The 7,798-nt window shown below is 30.5% G+C and overlaps 1 long non-coding RNA gene across 1 annotated transcript; it reads left to right on the forward strand.

The window, feature by feature from the left end:
* The first annotated feature begins 847 nt into the window (after positions 1 to 847).
* On the forward strand, positions 848 to 4,345 carry LOC135265716 (uncharacterized). Its single transcript, XR_010333517.1, has 4 exons — positions 848 to 1,601; positions 1,670 to 1,951; positions 2,003 to 3,222; positions 4,219 to 4,345. It is a non-coding gene; the product is annotated as an uncharacterized LOC135265716 (long non-coding RNA).
* Positions 4,346 to 7,798: the final 3,453 nt, after the last annotated feature.

Consider the following 7,798-nt stretch of genomic DNA (forward strand, 5'->3'; position numbering starts at 1 on the left):
ATATTACCACATAAATCGTTATTTTAAAGCAAAGTATTAGCTTTTGCACTTGTTCAATTAAAGTTTGCTTACTTCGAAATATGTAGTCGTCCGAAATATTTTTTTTTTGTCAAAACTATAACGTAATTTGTTCTTTTGAGCTTGAATATAGAGTTTTCATTACGTTTTATAGTAGTTTACTCTACTCTAAGCATAGAATCAAACAGAGTAATCCGCTTTTGTTAAAACTGATATATAATTTGCTCTTATTTTCGAGAATAAGACATTTATTATTATTATTATTATTATTATTATTATTATTAACATAGATTCTTTGCTGAGGTTAACACCTTTATAGCAAAATATCAAGAAATACGGTTTCGTGTTAAATAAAACACCATTGAATAATGAAAAATGAAATACAATTTTAATCTACAGTTAAATTAGTTAATTAATAAAGGTTAATGTTAATTATTGTAATGTGTCATATTGATTCTTGAAGGAAGAAACAGTAACAGCTGCAACAACGTTATCAGGCAAGCCATTCCATATATCAAATGCACGATTTGTCAAATAATTCTTTCTAACGGTAGTCTTAAATGGTTCTTTTTTCAGCTTATAAGAATGACCTCTAAGTCTGTCATGATATTGAATTTGCAAGAAATTGCGTGTTACTCCAGGAAATAAACCATGAGTAAGCCGAAAAATTTGAATTGCATCTGCCCTGTTTTGACGAGCACGTAGATCTGGTATTTTGAGTATTTCAAGACGTTGTTCATATGAAACTTGTCTTAAACAGTGTGTCCATCTAGTTACCAGGTGCTGAGTTCTTTCCAGCAAATCAATATCCTTTAACAAATAAGGTCTCCAGACTGGAATGGCAAATTCCAAATGCGGCCTTATGTAAGTGATGTACACCTTTGAAATAAAACTGACTGAAGGATTTGGAAAAACATGCTTTAGCAAATAAAACATTTTACGCGCTCGACCCACTGATGCTAGACATTGCTCTGACCATCCTAACTTATCATTTACAATGACCCCTAGATCTTTGGTTGAGGTTTTTACACTCAGGAGTGTGCCATTTATATGGTAAAGGTACTTTGGGTTGTTGTGGCCACACTGAAGTACACAGCATTTTGCAATATTTAGTGGTATTTGCCACTTCTCGCTCCATTGGAAGATTAAATTAAGTTGGTCTTGCAAGTCCGTGACAAGTGGGTTAGCAAATAACTTAATATCATCCGCATATGCTGAATAGCTGTCCAGTGAAAACAATAAATCTGCTGTATATAACAAGAATAAAATTGGTCCAAGAACTGATCCCTGTGGGACCCCACTTAATACTGGTTTAGAGTACGAAAATTTACCACAGACTTTTACACAATAGTTTCGATTTGATAGAAACGCTCGGATCCAATCAAGCAAATTTCCTGTTACACCATAGGACTCCAGTTTTGCTAACAAGAGATTGTGAGGGACTTTATCAAAGGCTTTACTAAAATCAAGGTAAATTATGTCTACAGGTTGGTTAGTGTCTAACATTTTTGTCCATAGATTTGTGCAGGATAGCAAATTTGTGACAACTGACCTACCTGGTAAAAAGCCGTGCTGATGCTCAGGTATTAAATTATTTTTTCTCATGTAAGTTAATAGTTCCTTGACTATAACTTTTTCCATAATTTTACAGCATGTCGACGTGAGACTTACAGGTCTATAGTTAGCAGGATCAAGTTTATCTCCTGACTTGTACAAAGGCGTGATTGTTGCTTGCAACCACTCGTAGGGCAAAGTGCCTTGTAAGAATGATTTTGTCATCATTTTGGCAAGTGGGCCCGACAACGAAGCAGCACAAGTTCTCAGGAGTTTGGGAGGTATCTGATCCGGACCTGGAGCTGTATTTAATTTAATGGCACAGAGTTGGCTTTTTACCAGATCCGGAGTAAAATTAATATAAGACAACCCACTAAATGTACTTGTAGGCATAAATGACGGTATATTATTATTAATGTTTAAATTATAGGTAGCAGCAAAACTGTCCGCTAAAGTGTTTGCAGTTTCTGTATGATCGGAGCAGAGTAGACCTGAAGCATTTCGTACTAAAGGGACCGACACACGACTAGAGATAAATTTACGTACATGGGAATAAAATAGTTTTGGTTTATTTAATATAGAATTTTCATAATTACACCTGGCTATTTGTAAATCAGATTTTAGTTGGTTAGAAAATCTTTTATAAGCAGAAAAATTATCTTCAGTAGGCTTCCTTTTAAATTTTTTCCATAATTTAGCTTTGTATTTTATTTTGTCAAGCATGTGTTGATTTATCCACGGTTTATCTTTTCTCAGTCGGTTTGTAAACAGTCTGGAATTTGTTGTAATGCAAGTTTGTAAAATCGATTTAAAATGTTTCCATTGTTCTTCCGCATTTAGTGAATCTAAACCATTCCAGTCGTAAGTCAAGAGACTTTCGTCTATGCGAGTGTAGTCAACAATTGATGTTGTTTTAATTCTTGCATTTGGCTCTGAATATATCATAATTTGTAACTCAATTTCGATTTTTGAATGATCAGATGTACCTACAGGATTCGAAACGTTTAAAGACGATACAAGGTTAACGTCAGACAAAATTACCAAATCAAGTAATGAAGGACGTTGTTGGGATCTAAATCGTGTAGGTTCAGTGACTATTTGTGACAAATTATTCTCCAAGAGCAATTCAGAAAATTGTTTTTCGATGATTGTTTGACCTGTTGTGTTTTTAGCAGACCAGTCTATACATGGAAAATTGAAATCTCCCATGATAATTAAGTTAGGATACTGATTAATAGTTGATTGTATGGTATTAAATAGATTTTTATCATTTTCGTGATTGTTAAAAGACGCTCCTGTTGGTGGTCTGTAAATACATGCTATAACAAAGGTTTGTTCATTTCCTTCAAATTTTAACCATAGAGAATCATAAGGTTTAACAGATATGCAAATTTGAGTAATTTTAAAAAATTTTGAAATTTTAATTTTATCTACATAAAAACACACACCGCCACCTTTTTGAGATAGGCGATCATCTCTGTAAATAGAGTAATTTTCAATGTGTACAGCATCATCAGAGATAGACGGATTAAGCCAAGTCTCCGTGAGTGCGATAATAGAAGGTCTAAATTCAGTTACTTCTAATAACAAATCATTAAATTTTGAAGATAAAGATGCGATATTCGTATACAGAAGAGCCATTGAACAAGGGTAAATATTTAGTTTTTTTGATGTGAAATAATTTTTGGTACGTGGTTAACGTATTTAATTGTCAAGTCCTTTTCGCCAACATCAAGTCTTCGCTTTAATTCATCACGCAAATTGTTTAAATGCTTTAGTTGACCCGGGGTTTTATCATCACTAATAGTAATGTGAGCAAATTGTGGGTGCTGCAGCAAAGACGATTTTTTCTTCAAGCATAGACGTGCCATTTGTTGAGTTTTAAATTGCAATTTTAATAAGCGAGGTTTATCACCGACGGTTTTTCCTACGCGAAAAACATTTTCCGGACCAATCACAAGTGATGGATCAATGACCTCGAGGACATCATTTACCACATCCACGTCTTGTTTATTAGCGACAGGTTTAACATTGTACATAATAACATTGCACGCACGAGCCGAACTGTCCACAGATTCGGCGATAATTTCTTCGCGGTTTATAGCTTGAGACGTATTGTTATTAATAATAAGAGATTCGAGTTTGCTAAGACGCTCATCAAATGATGATTTTATGTCATTTACGAGTTTTTTAATTTCTGAAATTGCTGTGATAGTTACGTTGCATCTATTACAAAACAGTTTGATATTTGGAGAGCGAGACTGAGAAATAAAGGCGATTTCATTTTCGCTTATTTTGAGGCAACGACAGTGAATATTTAGCGAACAGCCGTCACACACCACGATAGGTGTATCACGACTTACGCTTTTAAAACAGTGGCAGCAATTAAATTCAGCCATTAAATTTAGTGATTTAAACTGAAATTAATGAAATTAATGTAGACAAAATTTGGACACCAGACGCTCACTCTGCGACAGAGCGATAAATACTAAATTTTCACTGCGCCGCGCCGCCGCGATACCAGCTGCTGCTGCTATAGAGGGGCGAGCGCTATCTTATACTGCCGCGATAAGATATAATTATGCGTATCTAATGACGGATATTAACGAATTAAACAAGAATAACTTACCGAAATCGCAAAAATAGTAATTTCCAGAGGAAACAACAACAACCACATACACCCAGATATCAAATTCAACAATCAACACCAAGAATCAACCACTGAAAATGAATCCCAAAGGCAAGAGCACGCAGAGACACGACTGCACTCTCATACGCATGATTTATCAATATGTTTGATAAAATTTTTCTTGTTTATAGCAAGGAATCGTTTAAAATAAGCTGTATTTGCCTAAACTGATACGTAATTCGATATTTGTGCATGGATACGATGTTTTCAGTTTCTTTGACGTGAAATTTCTTGTTGCAAAAGGTAATAATTTGCTTTAAAACAACGCTTTATATTGTAATATGTGGTTTTGCATCTGCCCCATAAAAGTTCATTAGTTTCGAATCATAAAATCGTTTAAAATAAACAGTGCTGGTCAAAACTATAACGTAAATTATTTCTTTGAGACGAAATTTAAAGTTTTTATTAAGTTTTATACAAGTTTACTCTATTCTAAGTAAAGGAGTAATCAGGATAAATTGCTTTTATCTAGAGTAATATATAATTTGCAGTTTTCAGCCAGAATAAGACGTTTTTAATCTTTTTAATTTAAGTTTTTGTATTCAAATCAAAGGATCGTCTAAAGTAAGCAGTTTTTGTTCAGACTGAAACGTAATTCGAATTTCTGTGCCTGAATAAGGGGTTTTCAGTTACTTTGATGTAAGGTTTCATGTTTGTAACAATGAATTAACGAAAATAATTGGTTTTTATCCAAACTGTGGCATGAATCGTTTTTAAAAGGCGAAATAAGATGTTTTTCCTCTGTACAGTGAAAGTTTACTCGTTTCAAAGCATAGAACCGTTTGAAATTAACAGCTCTCGTTAAGACTATAACGCAAATCTTTTGTTTTGTGCTAAAATAAGACGTTTTTAGTCAGTTTGATATAAGTTTTCTTGTTCAAAGCAAAATATTGTCGAAAATCAACCGTTTTTGTCTAAACTGAAACAAAATTCGGTGGTTTGTGTCCGAATACAAAGTTTTCAGATTCTTTAATGTTAGGTTTGCTGCTTCTAACAAAGAATCAACGAAAATATTTTGTTTTAATACAAACTGCAATATAAAATGTCTTTATAGGACAAAACATGATGTTTGGCATCTGTTTATTAAAAATTTACTCGTTTGGAAGCATAGAATCATTCCAAATAAGCTATTCTCGTCGAAACTATAATGTAATTAGTATTTTGTGCTAGAATACAGCGTTTTTGTTAGATTTATTAACAATTTTGTCTATTTTAAGCAATAAAACGAATAGGATTAGCTGCCTTTATCCGAAGTGATACATAAATTGCTCTTTTATGCCAGATTAATACGTTTTTAATCTGTTCTATGTAAGTTTTCTTGTTCAAAGCAAAAGATCGTCTAAAATAAGCCGTTTTTGTTTGAACTAATAAACAATTCAGACTGAGACTCAACAAAAATAATTTGTTTTAATCCAAACTGATACTTTTTGACCCTATAAGAGTCCTATAAGAGTCCGAGATACGCCGATCTCGTCAAGTCTATAACGTAATTCGTTATTTTGTGTCAGAATACGACGTTTTCTGTCTGTTTAATATAAGTTTTTAATAATAATAATAATAACAATAATAATAATAATAATAATAATAGTAATAATAATAATAATATTAATAATAATAATAATGAAAATAATAATAGTAATAAAAGTAAGCTTAGTTTTCTAAGCAAAAATGAAGCTTATTTTGCGTGTTATATGAGCGTTTTCTCATTTCTATGCAAGAAATCATCTGTGATCTGTGTTTTTAGGCAACAAATTGTCTAAAATTAATATCTCATTTTAAAACTGGTATAAAAACATTTACTATACAAAAGTTATAATCAGTTTTTAATAATAATAAAATTAATAATAATAATAATAATAATAATAATAATAATAATAATAATAATAGTAATAATAATAATAATAATAATAATAATAATAATAATAATAATAATAATAATAATAATAATAATAATAATAATAATAATAATAATAATAGTAATAGTAACATAAGTAATAATAATAATAATACTTTTAATAAGGAAAAATGGAGCTTATTTTGTGTGTTACATGAGCGTTTTCTCATTTCTATGCAAAAGATCATGTGTGATCTGTGTTTTTAGGCAATCTAACCCATTTTATAGTTTTTAATATTTAACAAAAATTTGCTTTTAAATAAAATGTTTGAAAAACTGAAATTAAACTAAATTAATTGTGTCTAACACTTTAGTAGAGGAAAAAGGAGGAGACATAAAAGTCACTAAAGTCTTAGAGTTGTCTTTAGTCGTCATATTAATAACAATAACATTTATAATAACAATACTAGTAGTACTAAATTTGCTTATATGCAAGCGCTTACTTAAGGTAACAGTTTTTTTGTTTTTTGCTTATATCTCGAAAACAGTTACTCCTAACAATTTTTACTTTTTCACCAAAATTAAAGGTGATAAAATTTCCTACAAAATAGTTATTTGCATTTTTCATGTAGAACTAACCATAAGCGAGATATAAGTTTGAAAATAATTAATAATTAAAAAAAAGTGTTTTAACAGAAAATGTCTTGTGATTTAAAATACACTTAATTTATTGGGTCCAATACTTTATTAGAAGAAAAAGGAGGTAACATAAAAGTCACTGAAGTCTTTAGAGTCGTTTTTAAATGCTGCATTTTTGTCTTCGTCTCAAACATTGAAAACTGAATTACATTTTTGTTCAGTAACATTTACAGTTTTCTTATTGGTTTTTTGCTTATATCTCGAAAACAGTTACTCTTATCAAATTTTATCTTTCTTTCAAAATTAAAGCTGATAAAATTTCCAACAAAATAGTTATTTACATTTTTCTTGTAGGACCAAGAATAAACGAGTTATAGAGTTGGATATAAATAATATTTAACAAAAATTTGCTTTAAAATAAAATGCTTGAAAAACCGGAATTAAACTAAATTAATTGTGTCTAACACTTTAGTAGAGGAAAAAGGAGAAGACATAAAAGTCACTAAATGTTTCAGAGTCGTCTTTAGTCGTCATATTAATAACAATAACATTAATAATAATAATACTAATAGTACTAAATTTGTTTATATGCAAACGCTTAATTAAGGTAACAGTTTTTTGGTTTCTTGTTTATATCTCGAAAACAGTTACTCCTATCAATTTTTATCTTTTTTTCAAAATTAAAGCTGATAAAATTTCCTACAAAATAGTTATTTGCATTTTTTTGTAGGACCAACCATAAGCGAGTTATAGAGTTGGATATAAATAAACTTTAACAAAAATTTGCTTTAAAATAAAATGTTTGAAAAACCGAAATTAAACTAAATTAATTAAGACTAACACTTTAGTAGAGGAAAAAAGAGAAGACATAAAAGTCACCAAAGTCTTGAGAGTCGTTTTTAGTCGTCATATTAATAACAATAACATTAATAATAATAATACTAATATTACTAAATTTGCTTATATGCAAGCGGTTAATTAAGGTAACAGTTTCTTGCTTATATCTCAAAAACAGTTACTCCTATCAATTGTTATCTTTTTACTAAAATTAAAGCTGATAAAAT

Source organism: Tribolium castaneum, chromosome 3, assembly GCF_031307605.1.
Source record: "Tribolium castaneum strain GA2 chromosome 3, icTriCast1.1, whole genome shotgun sequence".
Lineage (NCBI taxonomy): Eukaryota > Metazoa > Arthropoda > Insecta > Coleoptera > Tenebrionidae > Tribolium > Tribolium castaneum.